The sequence below is a fragment of the Sarcophilus harrisii genome, chromosome 1 (genome assembly GCF_902635505.1).
Source record: "Sarcophilus harrisii chromosome 1, mSarHar1.11, whole genome shotgun sequence".
Lineage (NCBI taxonomy): Eukaryota > Metazoa > Chordata > Mammalia > Dasyuromorphia > Dasyuridae > Sarcophilus > Sarcophilus harrisii.
Window position 1 is genome coordinate 120990787 of NC_045426.1, and position 19699 is coordinate 121010485.

The 19699-nt window shown below is 34.8% G+C and overlaps 1 protein-coding gene and 1 long non-coding RNA gene across 2 annotated transcripts in view; one reads left to right on the plus strand and one right to left on the minus strand.

Annotated features, from left to right (window-relative positions):
• Positions 1-19699, plus strand: part of HS3ST4 (heparan sulfate-glucosamine 3-sulfotransferase 4) — a 450001-nt gene that overhangs the window by 120916 nt on the left and 309386 nt on the right. The gene's annotated exons all lie outside the window — the stretch shown is intronic.
• Positions 14010-15092, minus strand: LOC116422814. Its single transcript, XR_004233348.1, has 2 exons — positions 14631-15092; positions 14010-14098 (listed from the first exon to the last, which is right to left on the minus strand). It is a non-coding gene; the product is annotated as an uncharacterized LOC116422814 (long non-coding RNA).

Genomic DNA, 19699 nt, shown 5'->3' on the forward strand with positions numbered 1-19699 from the left:
TAGCTCCCAGTCCAATATTCTTTCTATTATGCTGATGGGTCAAACATCTGATTATAGGACCTCCTAGTTTTTGTTTCTCCTTTATTTTAAAAGGCATCTTGTCATGCCTAGAATTACTTATATCCCTGCCTCATGGAGTAGATTATATACCCGTGAATAAAACTCCCAGTTAAGTTTCTAATTTCTGAATCAGCTAAAGGTAGAACATGTAGAGTGGACCTTGCGTATTTATTTTCATCAGTTCCCTCATAGGATAAAATGATCAACATTTATTCCCATAGATTAGAAGCATGTTAGAGTTGAAAGGGTTCTTAGAAATGATCTAGTGGAATCTACTTATTTTAAAGATGAAAAAACTGAAGCCCATAAGGTGAAACTGAGTTGCCAGAAGTCATATAATCAGTAAATGGGATAGGTGGAATTTGTAATGAATCCCAATGACTCTAAATCTTGGGCCCTTGCCCCTACTTCCTGCTGTTTCTAGTGGGTGTGCAGATACTTGATTAAGATTTAATTCTTTTGGTATTTCTGGAGGATTCAGCATGGATGTAAAATATTGCAATCCTTCTTCTTATGTGCTTTACTTTGGCAGGTCCTGTTAGGCATTCAATATGCAGAAATCTTGGTCAGAAGCTTCACAGTACTGTATTCTATTACCCTTCCTCACCTCCCCAAACATGAGCTTCCCTCTTCATAGAGAGGTTTCTCTCATGAGGCTCTTGGTGATAATTTTGCTATTTAATACCTTTTATGGGTGATAAAGGAAAGTGAGTTTATGGGACCATTTATGAGGGACCTGAGATTATCTGCATACATCGAAAAATCACTGGGCTTTTATAAAAGAGAGAGAGAGGAATAGCTTCTTTTAAAAATAAGAATGAATTAGGAGTTAACTGAAATTCATTTTATATCTTAGCATCATGGGATCATTGATTTAGAGATGGATGATATCCTATCTTTTGGTATCACTGTTTTTCGATATCCATATAATACATTTATACTTCTGAACATTTGTTTTTACTGTCCCTTATTCCTCATATGTCTTATCTCATCATCTCCAAAGTCATTACATCCTTTCCCTCATATGCCATTACATCCATGAAGCCTTTGATTTCTATCTAGGAAGTGCTAACTCCCTCATCTTATCTTATAGGACTTTGTATCCCCTTTCCACACTAATCTTGTTTTAATTTTTATTTTGTCTTCCTTCCTACTAGACTGACTCTAGTGAAGTTAGGGATTATGTTTTATTTCTCCTCATACTTTTCCTTAGTGTTTAGAGCACATAGTAGGGTACTTAATATATGTTTGAACATATCAATATATGTGTTTGAGCAAAGGGAATTGTCAAAACATCCTCACTGAGTGAACCAGTTACAGTTCAATAGGAGATATAAATTGATGATATTTCTCCTTTCTTTCATATTTGAACCTAACACTTGCTTACTTTTATGTTGTTAAGGTATGTTTTCATAGAGAATGCATTTGAAGTCAGAAGACTGGGGTTAAACTAGATGGAATTAAATAGATGACTACCGATGAATGTTTTCATCTCTGTGAGCCTTAGGTTTCTTAACTTGTAAAACAGGGATGGGGACATTGTTCACTAGCATGGTTGTGAAGAAGAAATGTGTTTGAAACACTGTTAACTACAAAGGTGCACTGTTTCCGATCTAGCCACTGTTAATCTAGCATTTGTTACATTGCTTGATACATAGTAGATGCTCAATATTTATCGACTGACTTTGACTAATAGAAGCCAACCGTAGGCACTTTTCAATCACACAAAAAGGTAAAGGACCTTTTGGACCATTTCAGTGGCCAATATAAGGTTCCTCTTCTGTAAAAAGGAGGGGCCTATTTGAGATATAATTGTCTCTGAAAATAATTTTAAATAGACAAGTACTTTCGGAATATTTCACAAGGAATTTCCATCTGCAGGATTTTGAAATTTGCTTAAGTTTATGTATGTGCATATGTATGTGTTCTCTCACATGTTTGCATGTGGGGTGGGGGAATAATTTCAAGTGGAGATTGTCCAACTATTGGTGTTTCTGATGTGAAGGTACTTTGGAATGGTGGAAGCAGAGTGTATATCAAATTTTGAATAGTTAAAAAAAGTTATTAGGCTTTTTAACATATGTATAGAGAAAGTAATGGTGGTGGTGGAGGAAGTTGGTCACTAGTGGGTAACGTCTGCAAGCCTTTGCAAATACAACTTAGTTTACCTTTAATATTTACCTTCTAATATTTTTGGAACTCAACTCAGTAATATTAGGGATGAGGAGGGGGTGTCTGATAGTGAATCCTTCAACTTTTAGACTTACTAACAGTGCTTGAGAGCTGGTACTAGCTGGACAAAGCAACTGATTTCAGTTTTTACATGTATGAAATGGTCATCCTTACAGGAAAGCCTTGATGAGTAACTGCTTTTCTGACCTCTTAAATTCTAGAAGTTTCAGCACTGTCATTTCCTCTTGAATGCCACAAGAAATTATAGCAAGGATTGATATCCTCTTTGACTTTAATTATCATTACAGTGTGGCTTATTTTCATTTCAGTTTCTTTTTTGAACAGCAGAATGCAGAATATCAGGGCAACAAGGGACTTCAGACTGTGGTCTAGGTCATGTCAGTTTTTAGAGCACAGCTTCTTAGTGTAGGGTCCTTGAAATTGTTTTTAAAAAATGTTTGTTAATTGTATTTCAATATAAATGGTTTCTTTGGAATTCCATGTATTTTATGTTATATATTTAAAGATATTATTTTGAGAAGGGGTTCATAGGCTTCATTAATCTCCAGTGGGACCCATGACAAAAGAAGATTGAAAATTCATACACACACAATTTTTTTTGATGTTTGTGTATGTGTATTAGAATATAGAAAATAAGATGTTAATGCCAGAAAGGACGTTTACATTTTTTTCTGTCTTTTATAGAAAAAAAAACTAGAACCAAGGGAGGTTAGCTAACTTAGCTAAGGTAACTAGTAACAAGTAGAAAGCTTGCTGAGGGGTTCAATAACTTTTTGTCTTTGTATTCCAAATACCCAGCAAAATGCCTTGTATACAGTTGGTACTTAATAAATTTTTATTGAAGGAAGATGAATGTAGGATTAGAAAAAAAAAGTTCTCCTGACTTAAGTGCAGTGTTGTTTTTCTATAACTATAAGTAAAGTACTTTATCAACTAGAAGATACTATATGAAAACTAGCTATCGTTATTATACCAAGTCACATTCTTGGTGTAAGGCATCTAGATATTTCAATGCTGAACTTGGAGTCAGGAAGACCTGAGTTCAAATACGACCTCAGACACTGATTAGTTGTGTGACTCTGGGAAAATCTCTTAAACTTTTTGAAGCTTCAATTTCCTTATCTGTAAAGGGGAGATAGTAACACCTACTTTGTAGAATTGTAGTAAGGATCAAAAGAAATAACACACACAGAGTGCTTTGCAAAACTTAATACACTACATTCATAATAATGATGTTTATCAATATTATCAGGATTATTATTATTACAAGGTTATGGGCTAAGGTTACAAAGAAAACAAAAATACCTTCCCTGATCTTGGGGATCCTGCTTTCCACTGGGAAATAACAACTTCTAGGCAAAGACAGGCTATTTTGAGGGTGAGAACATTAGCAAGTAGGGATATCTAGGAAGGCTTCCTATGGGATCTGGTACTTGGTTTGAACCTTGAAGGAAATGAAGGATTCCAAGAGGAGGAGGTGAGGAAGAAGTATATGCCAGGCATGGCTGCCAGCCTGGCTAAGACAGGAAGGTAGGAGATGGAATGCCAAGTCTGGGGAACAGTCAGTGCAGATTTGCTCTTCTCCTTATGTGCCTTAGAAATCTATTTCTTAGGGAAAATCTAAGCAGGTAGAATTCAGCTTGCATAAGTAAAGTTCATGTGGGTAGAAAGAGGAAATGATTTAAATGCGCCAAAGACTATGACAGACGTGGTAGATTATGCACTGACTTAATTGCTGACTGATTAAAAAAAAAAGGCTATATGCAAGTCTCTGGTGTGTGTGTATGTGTATAGGGGTAAGGTTAAGGGGTAGGGGAGGACATTCTGGCATTAACATCTGTTTTTCTATGTTCTAACACACATATACAAACACCAAAAAAAAAAAAAGTGTGTGTGTGTGTGTGTGTGTGTGTGTGTATGTAACTTCTCAACCTTTTTGTCATGGATCCCATTGGTAGATTGGTGAAGCTTATGGACCCCTTCTCAAAATTATATCTTTTAATACATGGCACTCCTAAAGAAACCATTTATATTGAAATACAGTAAACAAACATTAAAAAAAATAAGCCCTTCCCTAAAAACTGACATTCCTTAGTCTGAGATTCCCAGCAGTAGTCTTATTCATTGTTTCCAAGAAAAACAAATGAGACAGCAAACCCTTATTCTGCAATAGAGGGAAGAGAGAAGAATTACTTAGGATATTCCAGAGATTCTTTTCTTTCCTGACCTCAAGGTTACAATATCATATCTAGACTTATTTTTATTTTCACATCATTTATTGATGTCCAAAGGTATCCAGGTGATACAGTAGATAGTGTTCCAGACCTGAAGTCAAGAAGAATTATCTTCTTAAGTTCAAATCTGGCTTCAGACATGTAGTAGCTCTGTAAACCTGGGCAAGTCACTTAATCCTGTTTGTATAAAATGATTTGAAGAAGGAAATGACAAACTACTCTAGTATCTTTGCCAAGAAAACCCCAAATGGGGTCTCAAGAGTTGGAATGACTGTATGACAACAAAATTAATATCCTTGAGAATCTGGTCTGTTAAAGATTTTGGTCTTACCCACATATCAAACATAGGAAGCATAAAAAGGAGGAGAGAAGCATGTCAATATTATTGATTATTAATATTAATAACAAATAAATAAATAAAATTGCATTTAGATGGCAATCAGAAGTTTACAAAGTACATAGGTTACCTCATTTTAGCCTCCTTGTGAGATAGTTGTGATTATTATCTCTAGTTTACAGATGAGAAAACTCTAAGTGGGAGCGATTAAGTAATTTGATCAGGTCACACAGCTACTATATGAAGGAGAACTCAAAGTGAGGTCTTCTTAATTCCAAGTCTAATACTTTATCCACTGTACCACCTAGCTATGCAGGAGTCTCCTAGCTTCTGGTCCTAGTTCTGTCATTCATTACCACATTTACCAAGTGTTTACTATAAGCAACAAACTCTATTGAGTACCAAGGGAGGTCAAAGTCTAGATAAAGCAAGATCCTTGCCATCACAGAACTAGTTTAATAATAGGATAGACCATAATTACCGGTGATTATTATTCCCATAATTCTATAGTAAATGTGTTAGAGAGGGAAAAATAAAGGGCTTATGATGTCTGTGGAGAAAGGTCTTTATTCATGATAAAGAAGTGGGGAAGCAGAGATCTCTAATACAATATTAAGAGTGATATTCCATTTATTCTTTGTGACTACAAGATTTATAAATTTTCTAGAAGGATATGCAAGGTTGAACATTCTTGACTGAATCAGGAACCATGGCTTTCCTTTAGAATCTTTTCACCTTAGTCATGGTAGACAAAAACCAATTGGCGGGGAGGAGGGGGAGATTCCCTTCTAATTTTTTCTAAGCGTCCTAAGAGGCTAAAAACAGAAACTGTGTTGAATTAAGCAGGTCCTAATAGTTTCAGAAAGAAGAAATGTTCCAAACAAACATGGAGAAGCACATTGTGATGGAAAATACTGGACTTCATATTCATAGAATTTTAGAGTTAGAAGGGACTACAGAGATTATCTAGTTTAACTGATACATGAATAATTTTACCTCCACAGTTATCTCCAATGACTGGTTGTCTGACCATGTTTGAAGATCTGGGGTAGGTGGAGTCTGCTAACTTTAATTCCACTTTTAGGAATCTAGCCTTTAGGAAGTTTTTCCTTCCTTCAAACCTAAATTGACCATTTTTGGTCTTTCATACATTGCTCCTCATTCTGCCCTTTTGGACAAAGAAAAGCAAGTCTTGTCTCTTTTCTATATGACCGTCTTTCAGATACTTGAAAAATATTAATATATCTTCTTTGCTCTTTCCATCTCCTTCCTGTGTAGTCATGAAATATGGGATAGAGTCCCTTCAGAATTCCATCATTAGCTATTCATATGAGTGTTATCAAGTCTACTTAACCAAGCTGACTCTGAATCTTAGTTTCCTAATCTATAAAGTAGGAATTGTACTGCTTGCATTCTCACAAGATTATTGTGAGGAAAAAAGCTCTGTAAAGTTAAAAACCCTATTTAATAGACATAAAAACTCATATTTATATAATACTTTAAGGTTGATAAAGTGCTTTATTAAAAAAAAAAAGTTTGCAATGCATTTCCAGTTTCACCCACTAGTTTTCCTATAACATGATTTTCAAATCCCTTACCATAGCCAAATCAAGTCATTTTGGCAAGTGTTTTTTTAAGAAATGAACCAGGAACTGTCTTGAGGGTCTGAGCTACAAAGAAAAACAAACAAACAAAAATCCCTGATCTTAAGAAGTCCAGTGAGGAAGACAACGTGCAAACAGCAATGTACAAACTAGCTATATAGCCAACAACAACAACAGAATAATAGCATTTATATAGCGTTTACTAAGTACCAGTCATTGTGTGAAACCCTTTACAGGTATTCTCATTTGATTCTCACAATAGTCCTGGGAGGTAGGTGCTACTCCTATCCCCATTCTACAGTTGGGAACTGTAAATGCAGATAGAGGTGAAGGGCTTTCCCCAAAGTGACATAGCAAATAACTTTCTGAGGCTGGATTTGAACTCAGCTCTTCCTGACTGTAGACCCAGCACTCTTTTTGAACACAAAACTTTGTTGTGGTAAGGACCTTAAAGTTAATTCTGGTCAATTCAGGCAATTCTGGAGAGGAGCAAATTCCAGGGATGGGAAATGATGGGTTCAAAGGTATAGATTCTTATTCCTTAAAGGGATTAGTTATTTTTTCCCCTCTTCATGAACTGTTTCTCTAGAATTATGAGAAATCAACGAAAAAATGAGATTTAAATATTCTTTTCATAGGTTCTGATAAAGGCCTCATTTCCAAAATATATAGAGAATATATAAAATTCAAATTTATAAGAAATCAAGCCATTCAACAATTGATAAATGGTCAAAGGGTACGAACGGTCAATTTTCAGATGAAGAAATTGAAACTATTTCTAGTCATATGAAAAGATGCTCCAAATCACTATTGATCAGAGAAATGCAAATTAAGACAATTCTGAGATACCACTACACACCTCTCAGATTGGCTAAGATGACAGGAAAAGATAATGACAGATGTTGGAGGTGATGTGGGAAAACTGGGACACTGATACCCTGTTGCTGGAGCTGTGAACGGATCCAACCATTCTGAAGAGCAATTTGGAACTATGCTCAAAAAGTTATCAAACTGTGCATACCTTTTGATCCAGCTGTGTTCTACTGGGATTATATCCCAAAGAGATCTTAAAGGAGGGAAAGGGACCCACATGTGCAAAAATGTTTGTGGCAGCCCTTTTTGCAGTGGCTCGAAACTAGAAACTGAGTGGATGCCCATCAGTTAGAGAATGGCTGAATAAATTGTGGTATATGAATATTATGGAATATTATTGTTCTGTAAGAAACAACCAGCAAGATGATTTCAGAGAGGCCTGGAAAGACCTATATGAACTGATGCTAAGTTAAATGAGCAGAATCAGGAGATCATTGTATATGGCAACAACAAGACTATACAAGGAATAATTTTGATGGATGTAGTTCTTTTCAACAATGAGATGATTCAAACTGGTCCCAATTGTTCAGTAATGAAGAGAATCAGCTACACCCAGAGAGAGGACCTTGAGAACTGAGTGTGCACCACAACATAGCATTTTCACACTTTCTATTGTTGTTTGCTTGCATTTTTGTTTTCTTTCTCAGGATTTTTTCTTTCTTTCTAGATCCGATTTTTCTTGTGCAAGATAACTATAAATATGTATATATATATATATATATGTTGGATTTAACATATTTTAACATATTTAACATGTAATGGACTACTTGCCATCTGGGGGGAGAAGGGGAAAACTTGGAACAGAAGGTTTTGCAAGGGTCAATGTTGAAAAATTGCCCATGCATATGTTTTGTAAATAAAAAGCTATAATGATAAAAAAATAACATGGACAATAAAAAAAATATAATTTGCATACAACCACTTTGGAATGCGTACTTCATATACATACATAGCTCAGTCATTTATTGGCTCTGATTCTATTATTGGAAGTTTTAATGCGCATTTTTTGAGGGGGAATAATTTTCTCAGTTCCCTGAGTTACTTCTCAATCTCTGGATAAGTAGCTGACGTATCCTTACTTTGAGCATCAGGACAGATATTTCCTTTTGACCTGGGCCAAGAGATTTGTAAGCATGATAGGGGTAGTCCTTAAAATTATAAATTTGTAGTAGTCTGGACTTATGAGGGACTTCAGGGAAATGCTATTTAGCTCAACAAGCAAAATAATACAGGTTTTGCTTAATCTATTTTTTTTTAACAATTGCAATGATGTATTAAGGGATCATGTTATTTATCAATTGAGATCTTCAAGCATAAGTTGAATGACTGTTTCTTGGGGATATTATAGAAGAAGCTTATGCTTTAGGGGTAGAGAATTAACTAGAAGATCCTTGCAAATGAGATTTTATGATTATATGAATTTCCTGTATAGCACTTTTGACATTCAAGTCTCTGAATGGTTCTGGTGATGGTGAACTTACTACCCCACTAGGTATTCCATTCTGTTTTTCAACATCCATTGTTAGTAAGCTCTTTTTAAATATTGAACTGAAATTTCCTTCCCTGTGAAATTCATTCAATTTGTCCTGGTTCTTCTCTGAGTAAGCATAATCTCCTTTCACAAGAGAGTAATTAAAATGTTTGAAGGCAGCCATCCTGTCATCTTTAAGTTGTTTTTCTTAGGCAGTAGTGGTTGAAAACTTGAACTGCTAATTGAGAGGTTGCTACAGGTTAAAGTCATATTATAGTTATTTTATAGGACATCTACATTGCTTTGCTGTGATGCTATTTGGTTATATTGAACATTATGGTTATTTAAATCATGAGGAAGACTCTAGTTACACTTGGTTATTTTTCCCCCCTATCCCAAGTACATTTTTATTGCTTACTATAATAATGTGGCATAATAAGGCACCAGGCCAGAAATCGGAGAAAATGGGTTTAAAAATCAGCTCTATCGCTTATTCATGGTACAAGCTCAGGCTAGTCTTTGTGTGCCTCATACTCCTTATCTGTAAAATTAGACAGTTGTTCAACATCTTTTCCAAATCTAAATTTTAAAGACTAGAATTCTTTTGACTTAATGCATGTTTTTCACAACTCAGGAAGAGGAATGGGTTTCATTTCCACAAGATCCACATTAAGCCGTGATTTATTTTTGGCATTTTTTCAGATTTATTTTGCAGCTACATCGAAAATTGAATGATAGTTTGGTTATTTAATTTACCAATCATTCACTAATTTATCTACTCACTGCAGCAGGTATTAATACAGTAATTGGGAGGAGGAACTGTCTCTAATTCAATAGGTTGATTGTAGGTGGTTAGGTAATACATATTAGATCAATAACCATTATCATGCAAAAATCACATTTATCTTGTTTTATTTAGCAAGATCAAAAAAGATGTATATACTGGATATTCTGTTCTTGATGATGGACTGTATTACTTACAGACAGCTTTATGTGCCCTAAATCAGACTTTTTTTTTTGGGGGGGGGATTATTTATCTCTGAAGTGTTCTAGTGGTACAACTCTCCAAATTTCCTGGTCTGTGACCTTTTACCACAGGAGTTTCTGACAAAGGTATATCTGAAAGAGTTAGATTCAGAAAGTGTTGCCAAGGATGTAGTTATTGATGATCTCTCCTCACCAATCTTTTGATGAACTTTCTCTTAAAATCTATAGGAAAGTACAAAACAGATCAGGCCCTCTACCCTTAAAACCTCAGACTATCAGCAACTTTGTCAAATTTAGGAGACTCTTTCCAACCATACCCGATGGGGGAGTTACACAGAGAAACAATGGAAGCTATATAGAAAATTACAATGCACAGAGCTGCCTGATCTCAACTAAGTCATGTTTCATCTAGGTCTTTTGCTCTTTCTTCTGACAATAGTTCATATGTAAAAGAAACATGTTAGATACTATTGGCCCAAAAGACTGGACTCCTTCATTCAGACTCACTAGGGAAGAGATTTTGATGCCTCTTTTAACCTTTTGGCAGTAGTTCTATTTCCTGACCCACTCATTACTTCAAATAGAATTATAATCTTCTAAGTTTAGATGAATCATTATTTTTTCCTTATTGTACAAAGCAATCTCAATTTGATTCTGGTCTCAATAGTTTTTTTGCAGATTCTATGAGCATGTTATTTTATTATCTAAGTCAAAGCTTCTCAAATTGTGGGTCACAATCCAATAAATGAATGTGGGGGTGGCAAATCATTATTTATTATCAATAAATGTTTGAGTTGTATATCTATTTTATAACCTATATACCCAGGGTTGTGTAAAAATTTCTCAAGCAAAAAGGGTCATTAGTAGAAGAAGCTTAAGGAGCCCTGATCTAAGTCATTATTAAAAATATGAAAGGAACTTCCCCATGCATGGCAAGCCTCAAGTTGGCATTAAACTTCTGGGTGTGCTAGGCTTTTTCTTTAATAGAAGCTGGACCTGTAGCATATCTTCAGAGATTGTAGATGAAAATATTATTTGGGACATAATTTTTTAAAAAATCAACTTTATGGAAGAACAGATGTATCTTTTCCAATTTTTTATCTGCAAGGTCTATTACTTGATCATAGATGAAAATTAAGTTTGGCCTCTATGATTGATTCTTTAGAAAGACAGGTTATTTACTTCTCAGTACTTTGTCCTCTTTTAGGCACTTGCAGATGGATTGTGATCAGATCTCGAATCTTCCCAAGGATATGACTTCCAGGGACATTTTTACATCTTTGTAATATGTGGTCATTCATTTTACTTGTATTTAGCCTTTAGAGCCTCCCATTCTCTAGAATTTTTCAAAAATAGTGGCAGTGACTACATTTTTCTTCAATGTATCGTGATGTGCTGTTTTATTAGGGTGGGCAATCCTTCTAGTGCCTTAGATTATATCTTTCATGCTTTAGTAGACAATCTTCAGAATTTTCTATTGATCATGAGTTCATCAAACAGGTGCTCAGCTTTCCTAGTATTGAGTTTTTTTCACAATTTAGCTACATTTGTCCCATAGTGAAAAGCAGGCATTTAATTGTGGGGTAGGAAGGACCCTGTGCTCCAAACCTCTCAAGGTAGCCAGGTCCTACAAAAAGGTATGCTTCACTATGATCTTCAAGAATCTCAAAAATCGTTAAGCTCCCTCCCCCACCCTCAGGTATTAGTATTCCCTCTCAAAATTACCACTTATAAATATATGTATATATGCATATATATATACACTTACATAAATATATTTATACCTATACACAATATTTTATATATACTTATTATGAACATATTGTTTCCCTTGATAGAATGTAAGTTACTCGAGGTCAAGGAGTGTTTCATTTTTATATAACATCTAGCACGGTGCTATATATGCTTCCACTAAATGCTTATTGATGGAATGATCGACTCAATCCTCTTTACTATCATGGGCTAAATATTAATTTACTCTAGTTTTCCTTATTATTTGCTTGATGAGAGTTTGAAGATGCTTAATAATCTTTGACAATTTCTATTCTATTTTCTATTCTTCTACAGGGGATTCCTACTTTGAATATGTTAGTTTCTTCTGTTCACTTTTCTTTTCTCTTTTTGATTTTTATTAAGTTGTGTTGTTCTTTGTCCTTTGTTCTCAAAGAGGACCAATGACATCATAAGGGTAGTGTATATAAGTTAGACAGAGCTTTCCAAAGTCATCAGCTTCATTCTCTCCTCCAGAATCATTGAAGTCTAGTGTCAAGAAAACGTCAAGATGACTGGCAATGGCCCGGGATGTCTTTGGCAAAGATAAAATTAATATAAACAGCATAAGCTTCTATACTTTTCAGTGTTCCTCATTCCCAGTTTTCCTTTTCTCTTAGGGTAAAACTTGATCCTACTCTTTAGACATATAAAAATAGGAATTCTGTTCTCAATACCATATAGTTATTGCTATCAATAGATTTATATATAGATTTGTTCCACAGAATCAAAATATTAGTGTTGCACTAGACCTTAAAGTTAATTGCATCCAAACCTCTTATTTTACAGATGAAGAAACTTGCCTAGAATTGCACACAATCAATTGGTAGTAGCCTCAGGACACAAAACCAGTCTTCTGATTCCAAGCCAACTGCTCTATCCACAATATCAAACCGTCTCTGTTGTTTTTACATGAGATCATCATTGGCTGGGATTTCTTGGGTGGAGTGGTCTTCAGATGTCTGTTTTTTTGGCTTATATTATTTGCCACAGTTAGACTGCATTTTCAACTCCTATTGAAATACCATTTATCCTTCAAAGCTTGGCTCCAGAACCTTCTCCTCTATGTAGTTTCCTCTGATGTTCATAGCTGAAAGTGATCTTTTTTTCCTTGGATATTATAGCATTAGGCTTTTATTATATTATTTTTAAACTATTGTACATATCTACCTGCCTCTTACTCTATCTCTCCTAGATTATAAGCTTTGTAAAGCAGGAACTATATATTTTCATTTTTGCATTTCCTCCATTGCCCATAACAGATGTTTTGTCTACAACAGACCCTTAATAAATATTTGTTTAATTGAATTGGTACCTGGACTGGCTTTTTAAAACCATTATTTTTCTGATGTAGCTGTGTGAGAGCATCATGTCTGTCTATGTACCTAATCATTGACATTTGTGTTCCACAATTTTCAAACATCTCATTGGCATGGAAGCTCTCATTATTAACACACAAAAAGAGCATATGTCCCAGAATGACTTAGGTAGCAAAGATGAGCCATGGTGACAATAACCTGCTCAGAGTGCCTCAAAGCTGACTCCCAGGACAGGCTCTGCAGGGGCTCAGAGCATGCTTAGGATCACAGCAACTCATAGGATGTGTCAGTTCATTTTGATATAATTGAAAATCACACAATGGCCGTGTCTTTTTGCTTGGTGGTAATTTTGCTGACTTCAATATTTTAGTGAAATAATTTATTCTAATATGATTCACATTGCATAAAATTATAATAAATGTTTTAAAGAACAAGGCACTGTATATTTATGAAATCGTTGTGTTTATATGAGAGAGCAGTTTACAATATATTGGCATGTATTTTCTACCAACACTTATATGCAGAGCTATATAATATACAGCCTAGACATTAACATAGATTATTTGCATAAAACATAAATACCAAGCAATTTTTTTGTCAAACAAAAAGTACTGATTACCTTGGAAGGGATATTAATATCTTTCCTTTATCCATATTTTTAAATCTTGCTGACTGTATTTTGATGATTATTTAGTTTGTCTCTTAGTTGCCTTTGTAGCCTTAGTTTCTTAGTATTTCATGACAGCAGAATAAGTCACAGGAAAAGAGGTAACTGTTGTAATAGTGACCTGTTTTTGTATGGTTCTTTACAATTTATGTAACATTTTCATTCCTCACAGCAATCCAAGAGGTATGGGTATTATTATCCCCATTTTAGAGATGAAGAGACTGAGACTCAGAGGGGCTGAAGAGATATCCTCATAACCACACAGTGTCAAGGGCAGTAATCCAGACATCCTCCTAGAGCAACTTTTTTTTTTTTCTACCGCACTCCATGTTCCTTGAAACTGTCTAGTATGGCAGCTGTTCAGATTAGCAAGATGTCTTATGGTACATAATAACACATGATAATAAAGGGGCCTCTTTAGCTAAAGTTCACAGCTCTAAAACCTGGACTTGTACCAGATGGACATCTGATGGACAGAGGGACTTCAGAAAATATGTTTTCAAATTAAATCTCCTGTTTATTTTCAGCCCTTATCAACAGCTTTTCAGTTGGCGTTCAAGTCTTCTGAGTCTGGCTGGTTTCCCTATTGGGAGGAAAAAAGAGTTGTTGAAATAATTTATTACATGTTTTCTACTTTATAATGTTGGATTTCAGGGTCTGATTTTAAACAGGAGTATTGACATCTTCCTCCCTTCCCCCCTCAACAGTTGGATTTCCCCTAGTTCACAGGTGAAGCAGTGATGTGATTAATATATCTCCCTCTCTTTACTTAATTCCACCCAAAATATATACTGACTAGATAACGGAGGCAGCTTAGATTAGTGTTAGGACCACTAAGCTTGGAGTCAAAAGGTTTGGGTAGTTGAGTGACTTCGAATAACTATCACCTCACTTCTTTATACTTCATTTATGCTAAGGGAATAATAATACTGGCCAACCCATCTCACAAAGTGATGGTGTAGAAAGTACTTTTTAATTTTTTAAGTATTATTTAAATGTAACAGTGAATGCTGAGAGAAAGTATTGTAATGTGTCTTTGTGCCCTATTTTTTCTCAGCTATAGAATTTTATTCAGTGAAAAGGCTCTTTTGTAACTTGGGGAATTAATATATTACCTTTTTGAAGAGGCAAGAAGTCACAGGAAATTTTGGCCTTCATTCTTCTATTGCTTCTTTCCAATCCATTTTTCTCAGTACTTCTGAATGATTCTTCTTAATGTATTTGTCTGATCATGTCCTTCTCATGCCTTAATATCTTCAGTATCTCCCTGTTACCTATACAATAAATGATACTGGATTCTGGCATTTGAGGCTATCATCACTACCAATGAAGTACAGGCTTATATTATATTTTTGTTCTTCACCTAGTCTATGATCCATCCAAACTGTTCTGCTTCCCATTTTCCTTCTGATTTTTCCCTCTCTTGTCTTCATACCTTTGCCTCTTGTTTTGAATCAACTTCTTTTACAGATCTCTTCTTTGCTTCAGGGTTTCATCTCTTTCAATAATTTTTCTTGACCTATCTCAATTGAAAGTGATCTCTTTCCTTACATGAACTGATGCCGAGTGAAATGAGCAGGACCAGGAGATCATTATATACTTCAACAATACTATATGATGACCAATTATGATGGACGTGATTATGATGGACGTGGCCCTCTTCAACAAAGAGATGAACCAAATCAGTTTTTTTTTTTTTTTTGGCCTTGTTGCTTTTTCTTTTTCAAATCAGTTCTAATGGAGCAGTAATGAATTGAACCAGCTACACCCAGCGAAAGAACTCTGGGAGATGACTATGAACCACTACATAGTATTCCCAATCCCTCTATTTTTGTCCACCTGCATTTTTTATTTCCTTCACAGGCTAATTGCACACTATTTCAAAGTATGATTTTTTTTTGTACAGCAAAATAACTATGGACATGTATACATATATTGTATTTAACATATTTTAACATATTTAACATGTATTGGTCAACCTGCCATCTGGGGGAAGGGGTGAGAGGAAGGAGGGGAAAAATTGGACAAAAGGTTTTGCAATTATCAATGCTAAAAAATTACCCGTGCATATATATCTTGTAAATAAAAAGCTATAAAAAGAGAGAATTTTACTGAAAATTTACTTACAATGAGCCAGAAATTCCTCTTTTAACTAGAATGAAGTGACTGAAAATAAGTTTTTCTTCACTTATCTACCCCCAGCTGAAAGTGATCTCTTCCTTTGTCAATTTCTCAGGAGTCATCCCTTTCGTTAATTTTTTCCTGACATTTATCTCCAGCTGAGAACGATCTCTTCCTTTGTCAATTTGTCAGGAGTCATTTTGAAACTCTGATTTTGCATTTATCTCTTTCTGTGTCTATTATCCTTATTTGTGTAGATGTTGTATTATTCCTCTTCTATAGTCGGTTCCTTGAGGTCAGGTATTGTAACTTTTTTAGATTTGTTCCTCTACCACGTAATCTATTATAAGAGTTTAATTAATGTTTGTTTTGAATGGAATTCTTTTTCTTCTTGCCTCACATAATTTTCTTCTCCAGCCACAAGTTAGATGAGCCTGGGAGCCATGTAGATAGGGCTACATTCATTGTGCCACACTTCCCGGGTACCACCTGTGTAACATCGTGAGCAGAGTTAGATGGGGCCAAGGGAAATATGATGAGAGAGGTTCGCAGTTGTTCATATAAGTTTCCTCCCTTGTATTTACAGGATTGTAGTCATGTAGGAGAGTAAACTTTTGTTTCCTCTCCCCTCACTTGAGTCTTGGAATTCCTAGTGTGATTCAATCCTAACCTACATAATCTCTCCTCCATGAGCCTTCCCTTATCTTATTATTGTTGTTTTCTCAACAATTGTTGTTGATGTTTTCTCAGTGCTTCTAAAATGTCTTTTTATTTATTTCCTACATACTTCCCCTTTACTTGCCTTTATATTATAAAATTTAAACCAGTTGAGGGCAAGGGATTTTTCATTTTTGTTCGCATATCCCCAATGCCTAGTAAAGTGCCTCATATATTAATTTAAGTGACCTTAGAAATTAAAATTAGAAGTGAATATAATAAGGAAGGCATATTTTTATTTGAAATAAGGAAAAAATCCTAATAATTACAGATGTCCCAAAATAGAATGAGATGCTTCTCATGAGACTGAGAATTGCTAATTGATGAAGCTCTTTATTTGTAGACTAGGTAACTATAGAGATTAATGTTTATATATGGGTAGGATTAGATGACCTTTTTGGTCACTTCAATGTGGAATGTCATGGTTCAGCAATCCAATAATAAATATCTTAGGTTGTAGAGCATCACACCAAGCAAGTTCATTTTGTAATTCAGTCTTTGGTATTTCTCACTGCCATCACTCTAGTTCAAGCTTTCTTATTGCAATGGTCTCTTAACAGGCCTCTGGGCTTCCAATTTCTTCCGCCTTCTAATTCACCAGATGTGCTTCTGTCAGATTAATCTTCCATATCAGTTCTATTCATCTCATTCTTCTCAAAACCCTTCAGTGGTTTCCTATTAGGTACTAATAATACAACTTCCCCTACCTACCTCCCAGGGCTTGAATAAGGAAATCACTTTGTAAACTTTATAGAATTATATAAATTTGAATAAACTTTATCATTATTGAATTTCTATTCAATAATAAATGAAGCTTTAGTAATAAAACTTAAATCAATTCATCCAACTTCTTTAGCCTAGCATTCAAGATACTCTCTAATACATTAGCTCTCCAAATTTATCTCTATACTTATCCTTCTCCTTTTTCTACATATTAGTTCAATTGTGTTATTGTTCTTTGAGCAAATCTCATATCATTCACCTCTTGTGAGTTTTTTGCTGTCCTTGATTACATTCCTCATGTTTCTACTCTTGGAATTATCTCCCTTTACCCATTCTTGACTGTTGTTATTCTACTGATCCTTCTCTAGTTCAAATGTTAATCTTCTTCATGAAATCTTCTCTAATTCCAGTAGCTATAAATGATTGATTTTTTCATCTGATCTCAGATTTTTATAATTATTCTCTTAAACATTTACTGTAGTCTAATTTGCATTCTTTTTTAATTTTTAAAGCTCTTTATGTGCTTTATCACCTTTATTTGATCATAAGCTTTTGAGAGCAGATACCGAACCTTTTTTTTTAAATCTTTTATTGCAAAGCTTCTTAAACTGTGGGTTGTGACCCCATATGGGGATCTTGTAACTGAATGTGTGGGGTTTAAAATTATGATTTATTATCAATAAGTGTTTAAATTTGTATTCGTATTTCATATATCTATATACCAGGGATTGCATAAAATTTCTGAGGCAAATTTCATGAGTGGGAAAAGTTTAAGAAGCCCTGCCTTTTGGCACCTAGTCTAATGCATTACACATAATATAAGTTTAATAAATGTTTGTTAAGTGAGTAAATATAATTATTTCCAGTTTTATTTAACAGTCCAATATTGTTTGTAAATCTCAAAGAAACATAATTTCCCCCTTTTTATTAGTACATGGTTTTCTATTTTTTCAAATGTATAATCAATTTTCTTATCAACTGAACAAGATAATAACTCACTGTATTATAGCTTTAGGGCATTGGAGGTAGTTTTCCTACAACAGCATTATACATTGGTAGCATAAGCATTATTGTCAGATTTTAGAAATGAGGATGTTGAAACCTGGAAAACTGTTTGCCTATTTCACATATCTCATTTATGAGGCTATAACCAGGGATCTGAACCTACCAATGGGTCTTCATCATGTAAGTGTTGCTTTAATCTTGTGCTTGAATGGATCTGTGATCTATGGATTTTTCACAGTGCAGATCATCATTGTTTTTACCCAGTGTTTAACCTGTTTAATTGGTATTGTTCAGTTATTTGCTACTAAGTGTGATTTGTACCAATATTCTATTAGCAATTTCTTGGATGTGGGGCCCAGCATGAAAATCTGTATCATAAAGAGAAAATATGGTATAGGGAGACCATGCTGGATTTGTGATTTGAGAGACCTAGCTTTGCATTTTATTTCTAACATTTACTAACCATATTCTTGGGCAATTTTAAATTTTTACTTAAATTTTCTGAGCTTCAGTTTCTTCATCTGTAAAGTGGGGATAATTATGCTTGTATTACCCTCTTCACAGGTCTGTTGTGGTGAAGGTATTAGGCAAAACTCTGAGTTTCAAAAAAAAAAAAAAAAAAGGAGACATTGTAATTGTTTATAAAGAGCAGTATTAGGAGCCGGTGGGGATTGTTGGGCTTTAGCATCTTGGAAATCTGAATAGTAAAACTCACACCCATAAGCAGGCAGGCACATTGTAAAAACCATCTTTTCAGGCTGGCATCCCCCAATGGGTAATTAAAATGATGCTGCTGCTGTTTTTATTACTTTAAAAAGTGTTTTAATTTGCATTTAGCCAGAGGCATTCCAGCGATGGGAGCAGTTTTACAAATCTAACAAATAATTATAAATAAATAAAATATGTACTTCTCCTGTTTGGGGGAAGCTTCCTTTAGATAACAAATTTATATATCCACTGGTTTGTCAGTGCAGAGGTAAAAATAACAGAAGTGTTTGAACTTGCTGTTTACATGGTAGATGGAATGGTTTGTTTCTTATAAATGAAAAATAACATCACTTAGGATGGTGACCTGGTCCCCAAAGTTACATGGACTGCAATTGCTAAATAAGAATAAACTTAAAAGAAAATCCTATATAATTCCTGACTCTGGGTGGTGGGTAGAGAAAACCTATAGGATCAGAGGATTTATTTCTGGAAGATACTTTTACTGTGACCTAGTCCAACATGCTTATTTTACAGATGAGGGAAGTGAGAATGAAATAGATGAAGTGACTTAACTAAAACCATGCCAAATAGCAAATGATAAATCCAGGAACTGAACCCAGACTCTTTTAACTTGAAAATCTAGAGCTTTTTCTATGATACCATGTGTCATTGAAGGATTTTGGCTGTGGGATCATTAAAATACTTGCTGGCTCCAAGAATTCACTAGGTTCTCTTTTAACCAGCACATATGGTAACCTTTTTGTTCCTTTTCATCTTGTACAATTCTTTCTGTAGTCTTTCTGTAAATCTTCCTTAGATGATCTGCACAATATAACAACACATCCCTCTCCCCCCGCCCGGGTTATGTTGATATTTTGTGGGTACAGATGCAGTATTCAGGCTATCTGTC